General features: G+C 41.8%; 1 pseudogene; it reads left to right on the top strand.

Moving 5' to 3' along the window:
• The first annotated feature begins 8,796 nt into the window (after positions 1-8,796).
• LOC141321693 (uncharacterized) lies at positions 8,797-14,643 on the top strand (annotated as a pseudogene).
• Positions 14,644-24,859: the final 10,216 nt, after the last annotated feature.

Genomic DNA, 24,859 nt, shown 5'->3' with positions numbered 1-24,859 from the left:
GGCCCTAAACAGAACCACCAAATTGGCAGATTACTTATCAAATAAACACATGTGGTGGAAAAACAAAACTAACGTGCGTTCCTATGCTGCCGCCAGCCCAACCAATGAATGGATGGAAACAATTGCGCAGGAAGTGAGGTAATTTGGTTAAATACCTTTTCAAAATGCCATGGAGAGGAAGGAGCAGGCAAGATGGTGAAGCGGGAAGACGTTGGAATGCGAGTATTAGGATGGTCTAACGCGCAGCCTTAATCAGCTGCTTGCGCACTCTATGTTGTATGTTGGTGGGGTGCTGGAGCGTTCCCGGGGGGGAAACTGAGCTCTGCCCTGAGGACCACTTGTGCAGAAAGGAGTGTCATGCTTGACCGGATACCTTGTTGTCCCTGTTTTCCCGGTAGTATCCACCCTAGACTCTCTTCCGTAGTTGTTAGCCTGAGTAGCGGCGCAGCGGGACCCACAAACACACATTGCAAACACACCGCAACACTTTCGCCACACGCTCTCATTCACCCCTATCGCCAGTTGGCGTCTGTTTTTTTGTTGGTTTTGTTTTTGTGTTACGAAATGAAAATGTGATGAACATTTGTTTCTTTGTAATTGTGAAAATATAACTGGAACAACAACTATAACCTTGTATTGCATTTTTGTTTTTTTCCTTTGTGAATTTATATCTTTTGATTTAAAAGTTAAATTATGTGTATGTGTAACCGGTGGTTCTAAATTTGAGCTTATCTGGGTTTATTTCAAATTAAATTTTTGACGGCTATATTCCCGTCTGGCGCCCGAACTAAAAAAACAAAAAAAAAGTTATTTGTGTTTAGGTATACGCCACCGTTACAGAGTGGCGCCCGAACAGGGACTTGAACTGAAAAAGAAAAAGAAAAAAAAACCTTGATCGTTTACATTTTGTGAACTGTTTATTGTTTATGTGGGGAAATGTATTGAAACCATATAGTTAACTTCTAATTTTTTTTTGTGAACCCTAAAAGCAAATTGTTGTAAATTGGGAGTTTTTGTTTGAATTGTATCACCTGAAAAAAAAAAAAAAGGGGTTAAAGCAGTTTTTTGTGTGAACCTGATAATTAAATGATTGAATGATTGGAAGTTGTTGGTAAAAGGTACCAATATAATTGGGTAAATTCACAGAAACTTCATTACTGAATGCTTGGTGTTGTAATGTGAAGGTGCTCCGTGTAAAAAAAAAAAAAAACTGTGAAATTGTAAAATTTGAAAGCTGTGAAATTTTAAACTGTTGAAATTGTATTTCTGTGTTTCGTTTTTTGTTTGTCACCCAACATTACAAATGGCACACAGAGTTGCAGACACCTTTAGTATGGCCACTTCCCCCCCTTCACCCTCAACATCTGTTGAAATTGAGCCTCCTGAAGCCCCAGACATTGCAACTCCACTCTTGCCATCTGTGCAAGCAAGACCCATTCTCCCACCTCAGTTTCCCACCTTTCCCTTCACCCCAATACAGTTCAGCAGCCCTCATCCCAGGGCTCAGGTGCACTTTGCTTCTACCCCACCTGGGGGCACTGCTTCATGCCAGGCAGAACCCATGCAATTGTGCACATCCACATCTGCTTCCACCTCTGTATCATCTGTATTACCCCATCGCTTGCCTAGTTATCTTCCCACTCCTGGAAAAGAAATTCATCATTTGACTGCGCAAGTACAAGGGAACTGGCACAACTTGTTTGACTTTATGAAACATCAGGAGAAAGCTGTGAATGAACTCACCCGGGAGCAAAAAACAATTACTTCCCGTCATGAAAAACAGGTTGGAGACCTTACCGCCAAAATGGAGGCCAACCAACAACAGCTTCTCACTGTGATAACTGCAACCAAAGCAGAGTCAACAGATTCAGATCAATTGGTCAAGGCTATGAAAGTGATGGTCTCACAAGAGCTGCAAAAAGTGGAGTCTACCTTGATCTCTGAAGTCCGTTTTATGGTGGATCAACTTCAGGTCGAATTTCAGAGGGACATCAGAGCTACACTAAAGAATCTTCAAAAGGATCATGAGCAGCTCACCACTGACTGTAATCACTTCATCACTCAGATTAATGTGTTAACAACAAAAGTGAATGAACTTCAAACAAGTGTACAGGAAGTCAGGCAGCAACGAAAAGAAACGGCTGATCATCAAGATAAAGGGGTACAATCACCACCCAGTGCCATACTCACCGCATCTCCAGCATTGTTGGATGAGAGTGCCCCAGAGTGTTCTCCTCTTCCTGCTGGAAAAAGTGACCACTTAAAATTGTCCTTTCCCACATTTGGAAGACCGTCGGATGATGCCGACCCCCTTCTATACTTAACACGTTGCCAGGACTTCTTAGCATTGCACCCACTTGCGGAGACGGACCTGCTGGCAACTTTCCGCAGTGTATTTTATGGCACTGCACGTGACTGGTGGGAGGTCGCTCGATCTTCCATAACGACATGGACTGAGTTTGAGACTGCCTTCCTCTCAGCTTTCCTCTCCGAAGACTACGAGGATGAGCTGGCTGAAAGAGTTCGTACAAGGCATCAAGGAGAGAGAGAATCCATCAGAGATTTTGCCTTTACGTACCGTGCCATGAGCAAAAAATGGAAGTCGTGTTTAACTGAGAATGAAATTGTCAAAATGATTCTCAAAAATATAAAACCTTACCTCGCCAGCCAGTTACGTAGTCGTGTGAGTACCGTCGAGGAACTGGTAAAGCTGGGACATCAGCTTGAGAAGGACCATGAGCAGCAACTGCAATATGACAAGAGTATGAGCCGAAAATTACCTCCGGATTTACCTCAAAAAAACCTCAAACTCGCTGACCAACTCCAAGTGCAATGCTGGAGATGTAAGGGACATCACTCACCTGGATGTTGTCCGCTTTATGCCAACTTATCCTCAAACCAACCTGTAAAGCAACCTTTCACCAGTCAACGATCATCTCACTTTCGTAAGTCTGGAGGACAAGCCACAAATAATTCTGTGACCGCAACAAATAAAAGACTGTTCATTTCTAAGAAACCACACTGTGCACCAACGCCTGTTTTTCCTGTTGTCATCCCACAACAGCTGGTTGTGCCCATCCGCATTGATGGGTGGTCTGGAAAGGCCATTGTGGACACAGGTGCTAGCTACACCATGATCCACGAGAGCTTGTGGAAAAATCTTTTCCCCCAAGCAAACCTCCAACCTTGGTCTCTCGGCCCCCTGTATTTGGCTAATGGTGAAGCAGAGGTGCCTTTAGGATGGATGCAGTTACCAATTCATATTCACACTAAAACTTTGACTTTACCTGTTGCTGTCCTGTCCCCTAAAGCACTCACCTATGCTGTAGTATTGGGACTGGATTTCATCTTCTTCAGTGGCCTACAAATCAACGTAAGTGACAGTAAATATTCATTTAAGTCCAACCCACAAGAAGGTCACCCATTTCAACCTGGCAATGCAAGTGTACCTGATGCCAGGACTCCGCGCCAAAAGACAGGACCACAGGAAAAGGTTTTTTACCCAAGTCTGTCACTGCTTAGTGCAATCCCTCCACCACAACCTGCACACCGAACATCACCACTTGACAGTACAGATATACAGTCTCTGATTGACAGTGCAATGAGTGAAGCACATTTGTTACCTGACGAGAAAATCAGCCTGAAAGCAATCCTGGAGTCCATCCTTCAGGTATGTTCCCTTCAGCCAGGTAGGACTGATGTCCTCCAACACACTATTTATACTCAACATCAAGTGCCCATCAAGCAGCGGCCATATCGCATGTCCCCTGCCAAACAAGTAGAAGTACAAGAGCAACTGATGGAAATGTTGAAGGCAGGAATTGTGGAACCATCACATTCTGGCTGGGCCTCCCCTGTCGTCCTTGTTCCCAAGAAAGATGGTAGCCTTAGATTTTGTGTAGACTACCGTAAGCTCAATACCATCACCGAAAATGACGCTTACCCACTTCCTAACATTACCGAGATTCTTGAATCACTCTCAGGATCAGCCATCTTTTCAACGATTGACCTTAACAGTGGTTACTGGCAGGTGGCTATGGACCCCCAGAGTAAACCAAAGACAGCGTTCATCACTCCATCAGGGCTCTTTCACTTTAATGTTATGCCTTTTGGATTAAAAAACGCGCCGGCAACATTTCAGAGATTAATGGAGACTGTATTGGGAGAACTACGAGGAAACATTTGCTTGGTCTACATTGATGATATTATTATATACTCTCCATCTGTATCTCAGCACTTCAAAGACCTTCAAACTGTCCTTCATCAACTACAAAAAGCTGGTTTGACCATAAACCTTAAAAAAAGCAAGTTCTGCCTTAAAGAAATTACATTCCTGGGACATGTTGTTAGTGTCAATGGCATTGCAGCAGACTCCTCTAAAGTTGAGGCCATCAGATCTTACCCTGTACCGCGGAATATTAAAGAAGTCCAGCGTTTTCTTGGATTAGCTGGATGGTATCACCGTTTTGTCCCAAATTTCTCCAAGATCGCTGAACCTATCAATGCCCTGAAAAAAAAGGGTCATTCTTTTCACTGGTCACCTCAATGCCAAGAAGCTTTTGAGAAATTGAAAGCACATCTCACCTCACCTCCTATCCTTGGGCACCCAAATCTCCAACTTCCTTTCATTGTGTATACCGATGCCAGTGACACCGGACTTGGTGCTGTACTGACACAACGTAAAGCTCAGGGACTGGAGGAAGTCATTGCATATGCAAGCCGCACCCTAAACAAAGCTGAGACAAATTACTCTGCTACAGAGAAAGAGTGCCTAGCAGTCATATGGGCACTCGAGAAGTGGCAACATTACCTGGAGCACAAGTTGTTCACCGTAGTCACTGACCATTCTGCACTACAGTGGGTCTTAAGTTCCTCGAAAACCTCCAGCCGTCTTATTAGATGGGCCCTACGGTTGCAAAGGTTTGATTTTGTCATCGAATACCGAAAGGGCAACTCAATGTAGCACCGGATGCTTTGTCTAGGATTTCCAACTTACCTGGTTGCAGCTTGTACTCCAGTCAGAAGGAAGATGCTGAGTTTCCTGTCTCGGCTGTGGCCATTTGGGAGGAACAACATAAAGATCCTGAGATCATAAAGGTGTTTAAAGCATTGGCAGACAACAACAACAGTGAACTCAATGGCAAATATGAGATTGTGGAGGACAAACTGTATCACAAAACCCACCTGTCAAATGGCCAAATCCACTACAGAGTCTACCTGCCTGGGAATCTCATTCCAACAGTCCTTCAGCACTACCATTCACATCCTTTAAGCGGGCATGGAGGTATCTTCAAAACCTATAAGAGACTACAAGATGTTGTTTTCTGGCCTGGGATGTGGACTGACATCAAGAATTATGTTAAGCACTGTCAGAAATGTCAAACACTAAAAAGTGAAAACAGGAAACCGGCTGGTAAGCTACAACCCATTACCATCTTACAACCCAACAAAATGGTGGGGGTTGACATAGTGGGGCCATTTCCTAGCAGCACACAACGTCATGTGTACCTCCTGGTTTTTGTAGATTACTTCACCCGATGGGTTGAGTTTTTCCCCATGCGGCAAGCAAATGCCCAAACCATAGCGAAGATTCTCAGGACGGAAATTCTTACACGCTGGGGTGTGCCGGACTTCATCCTGTCAGATCGTGGCACCCAATTTGTTTCCTCCATATTCAAAGAACTGTGTGCAAAATGGAACCTTAAGCAAAAATTGACCACCGCATATCACCCTCAAACGAATATGACCGAGAGGGTTAACAGAACCCTAAAATACATGATCGCCTCATACGTGGAGGATAACCACAAGAAATGGGATCAGTATTTGCCGGAACTCCGGTTTGCAATAAATTCAGCGGTACAGGAAACTATTGGGATGTCCCCTGCCGAGCTCCAAATAGGACGGAAACTGCAAAGCCCAATGGATAAAATACTCCAAGGGAAAAGCCTTTCACCATCCGCACCATCTTTTGATGTAGTCCACCATCTAGTGCAACTGAAATTAAAAGCAGAAGAGTGCGGTAAGAAAGCTCAAAAACGACAGCTCAGAAGTTACAATAAAACCAGACGAGACGCTTCCTTTGAAGAAAAAAGCCGTGTGTGGTTAAGAAATTTCCCTCAGTCCAGTGCCCAACACAATTTCAGCGCAAAATTAGCCCCAAAATGGAAAGGTCCTTACCGGGTTGTAAAGAGGTTAGGCCCGTTAAATTATCGGATAGTGCTGGAGGAAACTGGAGAGGACGTCCGCACAGCACACATATGCAACCTAAAACCCTGCTATCCAACAGCGGAGGAATTGGAGCTTCAAGAAAAGGAAAAACTTAAAAATATATTTGAAGAAACATCTGAGGATGAAGAATTTTTAGGTTTTTAAATTCATGCTTACCTTTTCACATCCATTGGCTGTCTTCTTCCAGAGGGGGAGAGTGTGGCGGAAAAACAAAACTAACGTGCGTTCCTATGCTGCCGCCAGCCCAACCAATGAATGGATGGAAACAATTGCGCAGGAAGTGAGGTAATTTGGTTAAATACCTTTTCAAAATGCCATGGAGAGGAAGGAGCAGGCAAGATGGTGAAGCGGGAAGACGTTGGAATGCGAGTATTAGGATGGTCTAACGCGCAGCCTTAATCAGCTGCTTGCGCACTCTATGTTGTATGTTGGTGGGGTGCTGGAGCGTTCCCGGGGGGGAAACTGAGCTCTGCCCTGAGGACCACTTGTGCAGAAAGGAGTGTCATGCTTGACCGGATACCTTGTTGTCCCTGTTTTCCCGGTAGTATCCAACTCCGATACGCCACCCTAGACTCTCTTCCGTAGTTGTTAGCCTGAGTAGCTGCGCAGCGGGACCCACAAACACACATTGCAAACACACCGCAACACTTTCGCCACACGCTCTCATTCACCCCTATCGCCAGTTGGCGTCTGTTTTTTTGTTGGTTTTGTTTTTGTGTTACGAAATGAAAATGTGATGAACATTTGTTTCTTTGTAATTGTGAAAATATAACTGGAACAACAACTATAACCTTGTATTGCATTTTTGTTTTTTTCCTTTGTGAATTTATATCTTTTGATTTAAAAGTTAAATTATGTGTATGTGTAACCGGTGGTTCTAAATTTGAGCTTATCTGGGTTTATTTCAAATTAAATTTTTGACGGCTATATTCCCGTCTGGCGCCCGAACTAAAAAAACAAAAAAAAAGTTATTTGTGTTTAGGTATACGCCACCGTTACACACATCAAAGAAAGACAAATTCTAACAAAATATCGACTCAGTGACCATGAATTAGAAATAGAAAAAGGAAGACACAAAAAAACATGGATCCCTAGAGTCAAATAGAGGACGAGAAACACTTTCTTCTTGTCTGCCCCAAATACTCCACTACAAGGCAAATCTTCTTTCCACAATTTGAAGCATTGAATTGTTCATTTTTGTCTCTAAATGACTCAGAGAAATTACATTATATACTCGGAGAGGATGATGTGGCAGTCAAACTAGCTGCAAAATATGTGTATTCTATAAGACACCATACGAAATGGTTAATTAATTATTTTTTATTTCACATATTGTTCACTATATATTTGTCATTATTATAATCAATATTAGAAATACTGTCTGCTGTTTTTATGTTTATTTATTGTATTTAATTTAATATATTTATTGTATTTTCTCTGATTTATTGTCTGTTTTATTACCTTGATATTATTATACTCTGTATATAAAATGCTTTGGCAATACTGTAACAAATGTCATGCCAATAAAGCTACTTGAACTGAAATGAACTGAACTGAGAGAGAGAGAGAGAGAGAGAGAGAGAGAGAGAGATTTTTTTGATTTTTTAATAAATAAACTTTATTCAATCATGGTAACAAAAATACTTCAACTCCACACAAGATCAAAAAATAATTCCTCCTCCACCACCGTACAAAAAATAGAGTTATAACACCACTGTAGTTTAAAAGTTTCTAAATCTTTCATTGCTTTATAATACTTAAACTCCACAACAATTCTTGACTTAACAAATGCTTTAAACAGAGATATAATCTCTTGACCATGCCTGTTTTCCATTCTATTTTTCCTAGTTTTATAAATTGCAAGCTTTGCTTGTCCAAACAGGAAGTTAAGCAACTGCCATTTAATCTTTTGCTTTCGATTGTACCCCACCCCCAAAATAAAAACATTGGGTGTAAACTTTTCCCCACATTTATCACATAACAAATACAACAAACTAAAAAGCATTTGTAGCCTTACACACTCTAAGAAACAATGAAAAATAGTTTCTCTGGAACCACAAAATACACATTTATCGTCAATGTTCGAATTAATGACTGAAACAAAGGCATTAACAGCCACGGCCCCATGTAAAATTCTCCACTGTAAGTCACAAAAGTCATAAAAGACGTCATGGAGGGTGAATTCGATAGGGAATGTACGGAGTATGATTGTCCTACTCTTGGACAACAGTGGGATAAAATGATTGAAATTGTAAGAACCCAAACTGATCCAAAAGATATGAAAACACGCATGCTAGAATTGGAAATTTGTAAACATGAAATGATTGAGCATTTTGGTGATGATTGTATGGAAAAGAAGGGGTCTCTGTTTCAGAAAGTAGGGGTAAAAGAAAAGAGAGCGCAAGAAGCTCTTCAGAGACACAGAAAAGAGGAAGTGGGGCTATTGCAAAGGCAAACACATAAAAAAGAGAAAAAGAGTTAGATGAAAATCCTATGTCTAACCCTGTCACTAATAGAATTTTCAGGGCAGCAATGCTACATGGAGCACCAGCTGGGGTGAGTCAAGCAATGGAGCAGTCCCCTGAGGTACCAGGCAGTGATGATGCAAAGTGGAAAAGGTACGGAGTACATTTTATTGACGAAGCAGTAGAGAGAGTAGAGAAAGAAAGAAGTGAGCTGTTGAAGCTGCGGAAGGAGCTTCTGAGACTGCAGGTCGAGGAGAGGAAGTCAGCTAAAAATAGAGAGCCGAAACAGATGGCTCAGCAACAGCCTACCCTCACACCCACGCAGTCACAACCACAGGCTGAGCCTGTACATAAAACTTCTGTAAAATACCATGATTATGTTCCACAATACCCCAAACAACAGCAGTGGAATGTAGGTAGGGGCCGCGGGGGAAGAGGCAGGAGAGGTGGGGTAAACAGGGGGGATAACTGTTTCAAATGTGGGGGAGTGGGACATTGGTCACCAGACTGCCCAGAGAACCAAGGAAGGTGTTACAGATGTGGGGGAACTGGCCATATGGCCAGGGACTGCCACCAGCAACGAGAGGCAAATCCATACCTCGCTTCCTGAAACAGACAACCCTATCACGTTTTTTTACTGATGGTAGATGTCACTGAGCAGATGATGGAACATTGAAGGCAGGATTTGCTGTGGTTGAATTGCAGGGTGACAAATTTGTGACAGTAAAAGCAGAACCCCTGGTTGGGAAACAGTCAGCACAGAAAGCAGAACTGTTAGCATTGATCAATGCATTGAGACACCCTGAGGGTAAAACAGCAAATATCTACTCTGATTCTGCATACGCAGTTTCCGCAGCCCATGTGGAGCTGCCTGTGTGGGTCAGATGTGGATTAACAACCTCATCCGGCCGGCCAATTACTCATGAGAAAGAAGCAAGAGAGCTCTCAGAAGCCATAACGCTACCTAGCAAAGTGGCTATTATTAAGTGCACTGGTCATTCCCAAAGAATTGACCTACCATTGAATGAGGATGCAGATATGGCCATAAACAGAGCCAGATGTGACGTCCCTTCTCCCTGAGTTTTGACATTGCTGCCCCAGAACACAAATTCGTGAATTGGCTAAAATCTGTGCACAGATCAAATTGACATATTGCTACAAACAATCAAGAGCAAATGGAGAGAACATCGTTGGACTGCTCCACTGAAGGTAACTGCACGCACTTCTCACTGTGTTAGTCTTGCAGGAAAAGGAGACACGTGGTACCACCTGAGCCAGTGTTGTCCGGCGGATCAGCCGTCCAGATCATTGGAGGACACCAGAGTGGACCTTGCTTCACAGGTCCAAGAGAGGGAGGATACAGGTGACACACAAACACATACACATATACATACAGGAGAAGACCCAAAAGAGAATTTCCAACCATCACAAAGTAATTTACAAGCCCTGCAAGTGGTCCATAAGACTGGGGATTTATTCACAGCCCCTAAAGGTGAGCCTGTAGCTCATTGCATCAGTGCAGACTGTGCATTTGGAGCAGGCATAGCGAGGAAATTTAGGGAAAGATACGGGGTGGAAAAGGTGTGGGCCCAAGGGAAAACAAAAGGTGACTGTGCTGTAACACATGAAGTAGACAGGATAGTCTTCCACCTAATCACAAAAACATTTGCCAGGGACCTGCCTACCTATGAGGATTTTGAGAACAGTTTAAACTGCATGAGAGTGTGGTGTGACAGGCTAGGCATCACCAAATTATCTATACCCCGGCTGGGGTGTGGTTTGGACAAGTTGGAGTTCTGTAAAGTCCTTCACATTATTGAGAAAACTTTTAGAGGTTCAAACATAGTGATTTCTATTTACCATATTGATTAGTATAACAAGTGTGTTTTTGTGTCTATTATTATTTTCGTTTATTTACTATATTGACCAGTGTAACAGTGTGTTTTTGTATCTATTATCATTTTTTGTTTATACTTATTGTGAGAGACAACATATGTCCAGGATAGAGAAAATAGATTGGAATAAAGTACCTACTTTTGCAATTCCCTGGGAAGAGGACGTAAAATTGTTCAGCGTGAAATTAGCTTCAGTCCAGGTACAGGGAGAAAAGAATCATGAGAGTGAAATTGTGGGAGAATTGGAAACTTCTGGGGGCCATAGGATCCCCTGCAGAAGAAGAAGAAGAGGAGGAGGAATGTAACTTGTGAATGTTGTCTCTCTCTCTCTCTATTAACTGTGCTTTCTTGCAGATGCTGATTCATCATATATTGTGTGTTATATAGAGATGTTAAGTAGATGTTTTGAGCCTAGAAGGAATGTGTAGAAATGTTTAGCTTAGATACTTTCAGTGTGATTGTCTCAGCTGACATGTTGTGGTCGCCCAATTGCAAATTAGGGGACCGACTGGGCATCTTTCCCCGTGGGGGTTTTCGGCCCGGTCCCGTCTGAGCACACTGGTTTTATAGGGCATTTATAGGGACATTTATTTTGTAACTTCATATGTATTGTAGAAAATACTTTTTGTTAATGCTTTTAAATTTGTGTTTTGGTTGTTCTGTGCTTATGAGAAGACAGAATGTTCTGTGCATATGAAAAGACAAAGTGTACACTATGTAACAGAATCTGTTTAGTAAAATGTGTGTGTGTAGTTGCGAACTCTCTACATTTATGTCATTTCTGAGAAACCTTTGTTTACAGGCACGTAGGAGAGAAGAAGCCCTGCAAAAGTAGTAGCAATTTGAAGGTCACTTTAGACTAGACTTTTGGTCACTCTAAGAAGAAGAATGGGATGGGGCTGTTTTTCTTCTCTGTGCAGGAACGGGTTGGCGATAACAGGCCCTGATTGGAGGAGGATGGTTAAACGATATCAGGAGGAGAGGCCTGCAGAATCAAGAATATAAATGCATATTTTAGTTTTGTGAGACATTCCTGGACTGCCCAGAATGTCAGATTTGATATTGGCTGTTCTGGAATCCTGAGCTCAGCACTCTTTGATTTTACTATTAAATTGGCTTTAAACTTTGACGCGGACTCGAACTGTTTTATTTAAAGGGCGGATAAACGGACTGGGGGGAAGTAGGTATTCTTAGAATACCGGTAAATTCCAACAAATGGAGGGGGCACCCGGATTCGCCCGAGACGAGGAATCAGAAACTGAAGGACATCTCCATTTCAACTCCTCTGCGCAGAGAAATAAATAACAGGTAAGCAGTTACCTTTTTCATAAAAAACTGCAGTTTGGCTACTACTAAATTGAAGAGTTGAATAGGAAGTGAATATCAGTTTTGCGTTTTGTACAAAATTGGGTAAAGTCAAAGAGTAAGAAAGTAAAATAAGGTAAAGGATATCCAGTGATCTCAAATAAAGGAATTAAATTAGTAAATGAAAGAGAACTCCTAAAACATAAGGTTTTCCTGACGAGGTTGAGTTTTCCCAAGGATTTCCAACAAATTAGAAAGGACATAACAGAAAATTCGTAAAAACGTTTCCCGGCGAGGTTGAATTTTCTTTTGACTTTGAAGGTGTCCAATAAAATAAATTAGGGTGTGACAGAAAACTTGTAAAGGTATGCCCGTCGAGGTTAAGTTTTCCTAAGGATTCCCTGACATATTGGTAGAAAGGTGAAAGAAACATCGTAAAACCCGGCGGGGTCGAAGCCTAATAAGGTTGATTTTCTTAAGAACCTCCTAAATTTGAGATCAAGTGCATGTGGCATATGCGTTTTGTGAAGTGAAAGAAGTGTGTATGTGTATCGTTTATGTCAGTTGATGTTAAATAAAACTAATATATGAAGAGAGAGTACATATAGAAAACTATAATAGTTGAATTGAGGGGTACGATAAGAATTCAAAGAACAAAAAAAATATTCCAAGAAATTGGTTGTGTCAATTGTTTGGACATCGTCCAGACTGCAGACGGTGTGATCCAATTGTGAAACTCAACTGTTGATAAAGAAAGGATAAAAGTATAAAAGTTAGAATGGCGACATATAAGGAAAGTTGGCGAAAATTGTGGAAATGGTAATTAGAAAGAAACATAAATAAATATTAGTAAATACTTTACCAGTATCAGGTTTCAATGAATGAATGTTAAAGTAAGTTAAAATAAATATAACAAACAATAAATAAATAAGTAAATAAATAGATAACTAAATAAAATACATATTGAGCAATTTATTTCATTTTGTTGCAAGGGCAACAGTTTAATATTTTTAATTAAGCCTTGTAAATTATTTTAATAAGCATTAGTTTTAATTAAAATATAATAACATGGGAAATGTTGTAACCCTTGATTAAAAAAAAAAAAAAAAACAGTCACAAGGGATGGCCCAAACAGAGCCAAAAGAGATTAAGGGAAGGCAAAAAGATTTATTAGGGTGTTGGTCATGCATGGCTAGCATAAGTGAAGGCATGAGTGACCACCCCTCAGCACAAAGAGCTGAATTGCGGGTGTTGATATGTGCTCTAAAAATGGCAATAGGCCAGAGGGTCAACATTTCTTATGACTCAACATATGCAGTATCAGCAGCACTTACTGAGCTGCCAGGGTGGGCAAGATGTGGTTTAGTAACGTCAACAGGGAAGCCGATTAAACATGCCCAAGAAGCCACTGAGCTATTGCAGGCCATACATTTTCATTGGCTATCAAAAAGTGTGTGAAGCACACACAGGGGGTGGGACTTTGTAGCGTTGGGTAATGCTGCAGCTAATGCAGCAGCTTGAGGGGCTGCTGGTTATACTGACAGTCAAATGCTTCCAACAACCAGTGACAAATTGACTTCTTTAGCTCCCGAAATTACTGTCCGATATGTAAAATTACAACAATTGACTGCGTCTCCTGAAGAACGCATATCCTGGTTAAACTTGGGAGCAGTGAGGGATGGGAAGGGAATTTGGAGGGGTCAAAATGGCAAACTGGTGCTGCCAGCTTCAACGGCGGTCTCGGTACTGTCAGAAGCTGACAGCATGTGCCACAGGGGAGAGAAAGACATGACAAAGCGTATGAATTTGACTTTGAAACAAAAATTGGCTGAAATATGTTCTGATACAGGGACGAATTGGCTTAATGTTATTTCAATTGGTTTGATGTCTGTACGTTGCACTATTAATAGCACAACTGGTTTAACACCTTTTGTGCTGTTAAAAGGGCGACAATTTCCTGGGCCTTGGGCCCCTTTCAGTAAGGAAGCTGGCCTGTTGCCACATGGGGACTACTATGACAAAGTAAGGGCGGTTATTAACATATTCTCTCCCCAGAACCCCACCTTTTCACAGGACTGGCAGCAGGTGACTGAAGCCCCCAGGATCAGTGGGTAAGACTGAAACTGATGAAACAAAAATGGCTGCCTGCTACATGGTCTGAGCCCATGAAGGTCACTGCAAGGACCTCACATTGTGTTCGACTGGCGGGTAAGGGAAAAACTTGGTATAACACATCTTGTGTGAGCTGTGATCCTCCTTCCAGGTCGCTGCAGGATACCAGAGTTGACCTGCGAGCAGGTCAAAGAGAGGGAGAACAGGAAGCAGAAAAGGACACAGCAGAAGAATCAGCTCAACCCTCAGAAGCCAACACAGGGACACAAAATTACTGTTCTAGAGAGGGTGGGAGATTTGCTAAAAATTAGCGAAGACATTCCAATTGCACATTGCATTAGTGCTGACTATGCACTAGGGGCAGGTGTAGCAAAGCAAATAAGAGACAAATACGGGGTAGAGCAGTTGCAGAAACATATTAGCACCCCAGGTCAGTGCATTCTAACAACACATGAAAAAAAAAAAAAAAAAAAAGATATTTCATTTAGTTACTAAAAAACAAAGTACAGGTAATGGCTATACCAAAACTAGGCTACGGGTTAGACTGGTTGGACTACACAAAAGTCAAGGAAATAATTGAAAGTGTATTCGCAGACGGGGACATACAAATAATTGCACTGAGCAGAGATGGGTTTTAGGAGACCACTAATAGTGGGAGGGGGTGGACCAGGGATGTACCCTTTAATGCAGATGGGACAACAACAAGAATATAAACCTTGGGGGCACTCAGATATGAACGCAGTTTTGCTGAAGTTTCCAGAACTACCTAGGGGAGGACAGAAACGGCTAAACAAGGACACATCGTTAACTCATGGGGTAACTTTAGCAGTGGGCGACATGAGGGTGTTACTAGGCAATAATGACTAGGACTAAGATGGATCAGATAGAGAAAGAAGCCTTAATGGATGATGCAGAAAATGGGGAGCCACTGAACAGATATTTAAATAGATTAAGTAAAGCCCTAGGTCAGATGTTCCCCACTCCAGCAATAACCTACCAAAGTATAAAATTCAAACTAAAAGCTGGTGAATCAGCAGCTGCCTATTTGCATAGATGTGAGGGGGAGTGGGAGGAGAAAACTGGAGAAAACCCTGATTCTAATAAACTATGTCAAGGATTTTACAGACAGGCTGTAGTAAAAGGGGTCCCACAAGCTGCTGTTTCTAGCATAGAAAACAGTCCTGAAATGGCAGGGGGAGACAGCGACGCATGGTTGAGACATTTTGTACATCATGTTGATAGAGCTGTAGAGAAGGCAGGAAACAAAGAAGCAGAAAAAGACAAATCTAAGAAGAAAGGAAGTGCAGCAAATGTCAGTGCAGGAGCAAACCAGCCAGAGTGCTCCCCCACCACAGTTTCTACAGCCTGCAGCACCACAGCCCTATTGGCAGACTGGTGTCAGTCAACAAAAGGATCCCTATGATCCATACACAGATTGGCCTCCCACCAACAGGGGCAGGGGATTAAAAAGGGGTATGAATATGAAAAATGATAAGGGAAGGGGTCTGTCTGCTCCACCATCGGGGGGTTGTTTCATTTGTGGAGACTTGAGTCACTGGAAGGGCGAATGCCCACGGAAGGGACAACCTCCTGCAGGGGGACGGGCTCCCTTCGGAGGAGGGGCTCTAAGGAGAGGGGGAGCTGTCCCAAATGCACTCTCATGGCCTGCCAACCAACAGGTGCCCGGTCAATGCCCAGTCTGGGACCAGGCAGGTGATGCAGAGTTTTACTGACGAGGTCAACAGAGAACCAGCAGGGGGGCAAAGGCTGAACCCTACCAACAGGTGCTGGTCAATAATAAGCCTATAACAGCCCTAGTGGACACTGGGGCTACTTTCTCCACTGTTACAGGGGGCACGGTGGAAGAAGGAGCACTTTCATCTGACACAGTGAGAGTGCGAGGGTTCTCTGGGGAGTCAGAAAGGTGGCCACTAAACTAAGCTTATTCTTGTACTCCACAGGTGCACCATCACCCTTGTTGGGGAGAGACATTTAGTGAAATTGGGGGTGAGCAATTTTTGCTGTCCAGATGGCATATACATAAGATTTCTAGATGGCACAATTCATAATTGCTCCACTGGAGGGGGGCTGGTACAAGGGGACACAGGACAATGGGTTCTAGAAAAGGTGGTGGAAAAAGGGGCAGATATTTATTGACTATTGCTAACTGCACCAGACATGCCAGACGTTACCAAAATTGTACAGAAATGGACATCATGGATGCCCTCAAAATTTTCACTGTCAGCCCCGGTTGATACGTTGCATTGCACTCTATAGTATGACAGGGAGGGAGATGAGGTATATATGGAAGAATTTCAGAAAGAGGCAGGGATGAAAAATGCTAGGAGTGTCTTAAAATGGATTTTTGAGGCAGAACAGGAATCTATAACACTAAAAACTGATTTGGCCAAAGCTGCAGAACGGCAGACCCCAGATTATTCTGTAACATTCCATTTGGATGTCAGTGAGCAAGGGGCTAGTGTGAGTGGGGTACTGTTCCAAAAAAAACAACACCAACAGTGCAGGGTTATGTTGTATCTGAGCGCCCTTTTGGACCCAATTGAAAGAAAACAACCCCCTTGTGCGAGATTTGATGGGCCAGACAGGGTGGAAACATTTATAACATTTGGGGGTAGATGTGTCAGGAAAGGACCCATTAGGACTTATACGAATACTGGTAGAGAGCAAAAACGCCACAACTGCAGCCCCGGTGGTCAAGGATCTCACAAAGCCAGGTAAAGTTATTAGAAGTACTGATTGTAGCACTCTCACCCCACATGATATTGTTACAATGGAAACAGGGTATAAAGAGACAAATTTATGAATTGATTGGTTACATGGGAGTGCAGCTGAATTGAAACTGAGTGGCTGAATGGCTTGTGATGCGGCTAGACCTAAACTTAACACAGAACCAGCTCCTCTGCATCCTGAAGACAAATGGGGTTATGAGTATACATTGAGCATGAAAAAAAATGGCAGAACCAAAGAACGGTTTTGAACTAAGCAAAATTTATCCTGTTACCACTAATACTACTTCTGTAGGGGCTGCACATAGGGTAAGGGAGGGAAATTATACCTGTTTCAATTTCACTTCCTCTAAAAACAATAAGCTGATAGTAGGAAACGTCAGAGTGTCATGGTGCAAGGTAATCCACCAGAGGGGGCAGGAAATGGTGGGGTCATGGGCTAGAGCAGGTCTGTATTGTGCATGTGGTACAGGTGTGATGATAGCTAGGCCCACAGAAATGACAGAAGGATTGTGCGCTATGGTGAGGATGGCTTTCCCTTTAACTTTGAATGGAAACAGGTGGAAGCAGGTTGAGAGCAATCTGGTTAGGAGAAAAGAGAACCTCCCCCGTACAAGATGCATTTGCTGACAGATGAGGGTGCATATGATGATGAGGAAGAAGAAGTGTGATCTCTTTCAGAGATCAAGAGAGGGAATTGTAGAAAATACTTTTTGTTAATGCTTTTAAATTTGTGTTTTGGTTGTTCTGTGCTTATGAGAAGACAGAATGTTCTGTGCATATGAAAAGACAAAGTGTACACTATGTAACAGAATCTGTTTAGTAAAATGTGTGTGTGTAGTTGCGAACTCTCTACATTTATGTCATTTCTGAGAAACCTTTGTTTACAGGCACGTAGGAGAGAAGAAGCCCTGCAAAAGTAGTAGCAATTTGAAGGTCACTTTAGACTAGACTTTTGGTCACTCTAAGAAGAAGAATGGGATGGGGCTGTTTTTCTTCTCTGTGCAGGAACGGGTTGGCGATAACAGGCCCTGATTGGAGGAGGATGGTTAAACGATATCAGGAGGAGAGGCCTGCAGAATCAAGAATATAAATGCATATTTTAGTTTTGTGAGACATTCCTGGACTGCCCAGAATGTCAGATTTGATATTGGCTGTTCTGGAATCCTGAGCTCAGCACTCTTTGATTTTACTATTAAATTGGCTTTAAACTTTGACGCGGACTCGAACTGTTTTATTTAAAGGGCGGATAAACGGACTGGGGGGAAGTAGGTATTCTTAGAATACCGGTAAATTCCAACAGTATGCAATGTAGACTAGGGTAAAATGTTAATGTATCTTGACAGTCTGATATGATGTGTCAGACGAACATGTGGTGGCTGCCCATACGCTAACTAGGGGGTCGCCTAGGTGTCTTTCCTCACTGAGGTTTTCGACCTAGGCTCGTCTGGACATATTAGACTTTGGAAAAAAAAAAAAAACAGTTTATTAACATGCATTGTAGAAGATTTTTATGTTTGTGTTATGAGATGTGGCCTCTTTCAGAGGCCAAGAGAGGGATTTGTGGTACTTTTCAATCGGGACAGCATTCCAGCAGGTGGATCCACACAAAATAACCTATGCCACAATGTTGAAGCAATCAAATTATTGATTATTAAAACTCTCCCTCTAAACGACATTTGTGAATGAATCCATTTCCATTTCTTTAATTTTCCTTCTATTTGCTCAATTAGCCCTTCCCAGTTCTTTTGTTGGGTATTTGAGTCCCCAAGATATACTCCTAGATATTTAAAACCTTCCCTCTTCCATATCATCCCACCAGGTAGTCTTGGGAGCCCTTCCACCCATTCCCCAACAGCCAGTGCTTCACTCTTCTCCCAATTAACTTTTGCAGCTGAAATTCTTCCAAAATCGCTGACAATAGAGACCAGCTGGTTAATATCTTGTTGCCCATTTATCATAACCACTACATCATCAGCATAAGCTGAAATTTGGTGTTGTAAATCATGATACAATAACCCTTTTATTTGAACTCTTAACTTATTCAACATTGGTTCAATAGCTAAAGAATAAAGCATACTAGAAAGTGCACAGCCTTGTCTGATCCCTCTGCTAACTTTAAAAGGGGCACTCAAACCACCATTGATCTTCAGTAAACTCTCAGTGTCCTGGTACAGCACTTTTATCATACCTATAAAACCAGAGCTAAAATTAAAGGCCTCTAGGGTGTCCCATAAGTACCGATGTTCGACTCTATCGAATGCTTTTTCTTGATCAATTGATATAAACCCCAAGTTTACCCCTAAAAGACTTGAGACACTTAAAACATCCCGTATGAGGCAGACATTATCTGTAATTGACCTGCCCGGCACACAATATGTCTGGTCAAGATGTATCACCTGCCCCATCACCTTTCTCAGCCTGTTAGCCAGAGTCTTAGAAAAGATTTTAAGATCAGAACACAGCAGACTCACAGGTCGCCAATTCTTGATCTCCTGCAAGTCACCCTTTTTAGGTAATAGTGTGACTACAGCTCTCCTGCAGCTCAGAGGCAGAGAGCCATAAGTCACACTTTCATTTAGGACTGCCAGCAAATCCTCTCCCAGTACAGCCCAAAATTCTTTATAAAACTCAACAGGGAGTCCATCCATCCCGGGAGTTTTTCCACTCTCCATGCCCTTCAGAGCATTCAGAAGTTCCTCTTCAGAAAGAGGCCTCTCCAGCTCTGCCTTTGAGTCCTCCAAGACCTTTGGCAGACCTTCATAGAAGCCAGCAGATAACATCTCATCCTTTCTATATTCACTCCTATATAATTCATCATAAAACCGTACAGCTCGTTTTCTAATATCAGATATATTTGTTAATTCTTGCCCATTTTCCGAGCGTAAAGAGTGAATATAACGACTCTGACTGTTCTTTTTTTCCAGACTAAAAAAAACTTGGATGGGGCATCCATCTGTGTTAGATTTTGAAAACGAGATCGGACCAGAGCCCCTTTTGCTTTAATGCCGAGCAAATCCGCAAGAAAGGATGTCTTAGTTTTAAATGTCTCAATATGTCTTCCCTCCCCAGTAGCCTCTGCTAACCCTTGTGCCTCCATTATTTCAGATTCAAGTTTTTTCATTAGTCTAGTGATGTCCCGAGAAACACTGAAAGTATACTGTTGACAAAGTACTTTCACTTCAACCTTTCCACAGTCCCACCACTGGCGTAAATTTTTGAAACATTGTTTTCTCAATTTAAATTTATTCCAAAAAGCAACAAAAACATCTCTAAAATTCACATCATTAAACAAGGAAGTGTTAAAATGCCAATAAGCACTCTTTGTCTTTATATTTGCAATAAACACATTACATGTAACAAGACCATGGTCAGAGAAATTAGTTGGTGTCATAAAACAACTTTTCACAACATTACGGTGATGCCGAAAACAATAAAACCTGTCCAACCTAGCTAAAGAAATAAAATTTTCTCGATTGTGTACCCATGTGTATTGTCTTAAATTATTATTATGATCCCGCCACACATCACACAAACTATATGTTTCAATCAACTCCCTTAGAACAAGACTTGAAGCAGCATGAGGTTCCATATGATTCCTATCCAGTCTATGATTCTCTGTACAATTAAAATCTCCACCCAAAAACAGAAAGTCCTCAGAATTAATATTCTGCAGTATTGCATTTACATTTTTTAGAAAAAGTACTCTTTCACTACCATTTGTAGGAGCATAAACATTAATAAAAACAACGTTGAATTTTTCAAACTGAGCCCTTACAGATAAAAGTCTACCAGGTATCACATGCTTAACCTCGCAGGAAGTAGGCGAAAAATTCTTAGCAAAGAGGATAGCCACCCCTCCTCTAGTGGAGCTCATGTGGGCAAACAACACTTCAGCTTCCCATTCTTTTCTCCAGTCGATTTCGTTAAAACAATCACTATGTGTTTCTTGAACATACATTGCATCAATATTCTTTTGTTTAATGAGCTCAAACAACAATGCTCTTTTATGCATGTCCCGAGAGCCATTCAAGTTAAGAGAGCCCAGCCTCATCACACTCATTAAAATAGATAGTATGAGAGGACACAAACCAAACAAAACAAAGAAAAAATTACGTGGTTTCAAAACCATCTTCATTTTGTAATTCTAACTTCAGTTTGGAAACAAGTTTCTTCAATCTGTATATTTCCTGCACTGTAAACTGTTCCCCTCCTTCACCTCTCATAAGCACAGTCACTGAGTTAATAAACATTTTCCTGTCAGCAAAAAATTCATCAAACTGGACATTTTTCACATTCTTAGTTCTTTGCAGAAAAGACTTTATTTTGTCAAAATTGTAATCACTGCGTCGACTTCGTCCTGTTTTACTGCTCATTACCTCACTGTCAGAATCATCAATCGCGCTGCCTTCAGTATCATCAAACTTTTCAAGTTCTGTTGTTGTTAGTCTGCTCATTTTAGCCATTTCCGAACTCTTTCTCACCCTTTTCCTCTTAGTATTTGGTATTTTAAAAAGTGTTTCATCACTAGCAAAATCCGTCACCATCTCATCTTCCTCCACAATAGATTCAGCCACATCAGTAGGTACTGCATCATCTTTTTTTCCCTCACTTTCCATACTCTCTCTCACAACATTATTAGACACTGCATGAAGTTCTATCTCCCCTCCGTCTGTATTCTGCCCCACGGCACTGTTGCCGTCATCTCCAACAGCAGAAACTTCAGTGACTCTTGCGCCTGTTTTATCACGCGGTGTTTCTCCACTCGGCCCGGGCTCTGAGTCACTTGCTCTCTCCGGACACGCACGTTTAACGTGTCCTGATTGTCCGCATCCAAAGCATTTCATGGTATCAGACGTTGCAAAAACAACATAATCAAAACCATCAATTCTAAATTTAATTGATAAGTTAAGATCATCCACATCGCTCTTTAAGATCATATGTAATTGCCGCCTGAAACACACTACGTGCTTAAGCAAGGGTGATTTACATCCCAGTGGAAGTTTTTTCATCTGAGACACAATTTTGCCATGCCTAGACAGTTCGTTAATCAAGAGCTCATCTTTAATAAAAGGCGGTACATTGGACAATGTTATCTTTTTTGCCGGCTGAACCAGCGGTATTATCGGAGTAAACGTGTCCTGAATTACTACTCCGTTCTGAACTACACTGTTAACTTTCTCAATAGAATCAAGGAAGATAACAACATTCGGGAAGCAGACACCAAACTGTCGAAACCAACAACTCTACCTACAGCCAAGCTGCAGTCTTCCACAGAGCAGTTCACTACAGGTGCCAGTTTTATCCCATGCCTGCGTGAAAGCTGCTCAAACTTTGTTTGGCTTGTACTCGCCATTTCCAACCAGCAAAAAGCTGGCCGGCACCCTTTTTACACAATTCACAAACCAAAACTCTAAGGCAGAGACAGTATAAAAGAAAAAGAAAGAGCAAACTCACTCGTTTGGCAGCACTCTCACTCACACACGCCGACTCCGCCCACTCACTCAGCACATGCGCACAGAGAGAGAGAGAGAGAGAGAGAGAGAGAGAGAGAGAGAGAGAGAGACAGCTGAGGGTCTCCAGCGCAGCCTGGCCCTGCTGGAACAGTACTGTGAGGAATGGGCATTGACAGTAAACTTGGACAAAACCAGAGTCATGGTGTTTCAGAAGAAGGCCAGGTCTCAGGGAAACAGATACCAGTTCTGTTACGGAGGGGAAGTCCTAGAGCACAGCACCAGCTACACTTACCTGCGTATTGAGATCTCAGCATCAGGGGCACAGCAAAATCCCTGGTGTTAATTTAACACTCCCAGTGTTAATTGTGGACTCATATATACACTGGCTTCAGTGTTAAAGTTAACACTAAAGCAGTGTTGAAGTTAACACTGAAGCAGTGTTAAAGGTAATGAGATAATTAGGTGATTAACGAAGTGACGATTGATCGTTATTGAAGACACCTGATGTTAATAAGCAGAATCACCAAAGGAGAAAACCAACATTTTTAAGCAACCATTATAGTGGTCAATGTTTGCATTAGTTGGGCTCTTGACCCGTAACTTTTCTAAAACAGATTGTAAAATAATCTTTACAAAAAGGATAGGAAGTGCTTGAACCTCTGTGGACTGTCAAGGCTATTACAATAAGCAAAAAAAAAAAAAAAAGTTTGTTGCTGTGTTTGATTTAAAACAGCCAGACATAAGCTCATGTCGTCAGGTGATGATTATGTTTTAACATATTCATTGTTTGACATGAATCACGAAGTATCTAATATATTAGTTTTTTTTTTTTTTTTGCTTATTGTAATAGCCTTGACAGTCCACAGAGGTTCAAGCACTTCCTATCCTTTTTGTAAAGATTATTTTACAATCTGTTTTAGAAAAGTGTTTTATATTGGCACACATAGACATCAAGAACCAGCCCATGAATCTCAACAATGGTGACAAATGGCATATTCAGATAAACAGATCAACTCTGAACTCTCAGAATTTATTCATGCCGCAATGCATGATGGGAGTCATGGATGAGTTCTGATTGGCTACAACATGCTTTTTGATGGTCACCGTTGTTGTGATGCTCACGCTGATTCTTCAAGTCTGTGTGTCTAAATTAAAATAAACTACTTTTTGTTCATCTTTCTGATTATGCCAAAACAGATTGCTCTTTTGTTCACAGTTTTTTTGTAGTCTGTAAGGAAACCCTATGTCAAATACTCAAGTCACTAGATGATGATTATGTCAAACACAGTCAATGCCACCTGATGACTTTTGCTCTTGGCTGTTACAACTCAGTAATTGCTGCCAAACAAGACCTAATATTGAAGACTTACGGGTCAAGAGCCTAACTAATGCAAACATTGACCACTATAATGGTTGCTTAAAAATGTTGGTTTTCTCCTTTGGTGATTCTGCTTATTAACAGCAGGTGTCTTCAATAACGATCAATCGTCACTTCGTTAATCACCTAATTATCTCATTAACTTTAACACTGCTTCAGTGTTAACTTCAACACTGCTTTAGTGTTAACTTTAACACCGAAGCCAGTGTATATATGAGTCCACAATTAACACTGGGAGTGTTAAATTAACACCGGGGATTTTGCTGTGGGGCTTCAGTCTGGCTGTGAAGGCCTTGCATGAGAAGGCCAGGAGGGCATTTTATGCCATAAAATCACGATTTGGACAATTAAAACTACCAGTTAGAACATGGATTAAATTATATCAAGCAATCATTAAACCAATTCTACTGTACGGGAGTGAAATTTGGGGACCAGTATTAAAGTTTGAAAATTGGGATAAAAGTTTAATAGAAAAAACACAATTGGAATTTGCAAAAAGCATACTAATGGTAAACAGAAGCACTTCTAACAATGCCTGCAGAGCTGAACTGGGCTTATACCCCTTACACATTGAAATTAGAAAAAGAGCTATTCAATACTGGCATCACCTGACTCAATCTGACACCAGGGGTCCGTTCTTCGTACCTCGCTTAACAACTCACTCGCTCCATCTACTCTCTGAGACCCTACATATAAAACAGTTCTGTCTTCTGGCAATGACTTGCAGCTGTTCACAAAAACATGTTGCACATCTGCTTCTTCTGTGAGGGAGTTTTCATTAAAATTGCCCATGTTACCCCTCTCATCACATGGGCTATTCAGTTTAACTGAGCATCATCTGAGGGAGTCGCAGGGCACGCTGCTTTAGGACAGTCATTCTTAAAGTGGCCAGGACTGAGACAGTGGCGACATAGCCTGTGACGTCTGCAGTGTGAGTATGTGGTGTGTTCCTTGGATCTACAGACCCTACATGCAGAGCTGAAGTTTGTCTTGAAGTCTGAAGTTTTGCCGGCATGAACCTGACTGGACGAAGTTAAAGAGGCAGTGCACAATGACAGGACTCTATCCATCATGCCAACCATATGTTGAAGACTGGTGTCCGGAGCAAATGGAGGAGCATTAGGATTAAGGTGACTTACAGAAGGCAGAGACTGGGCTGGCGTGGAAGCAGGCTGTTGAGAAGAACTGGACACTGAATCAGGGCATGCTGTAACAGAGCAGTGGTTGCAAGCTGACAGAGACATTGTGTGCTGTGTCCTCGATGAGAATCTCT

Source organism: Garra rufa, chromosome 1 (genome assembly GCF_049309525.1).
Source record: "Garra rufa chromosome 1, GarRuf1.0, whole genome shotgun sequence".
In the NCBI taxonomy this organism is placed as follows: Eukaryota; Metazoa; Chordata; class Actinopteri; order Cypriniformes; family Cyprinidae; genus Garra; species Garra rufa.
The sequence above is the reverse complement of the archived record's forward strand: the minus strand, read 5'-3'. Positions and strand labels throughout refer to the sequence as shown.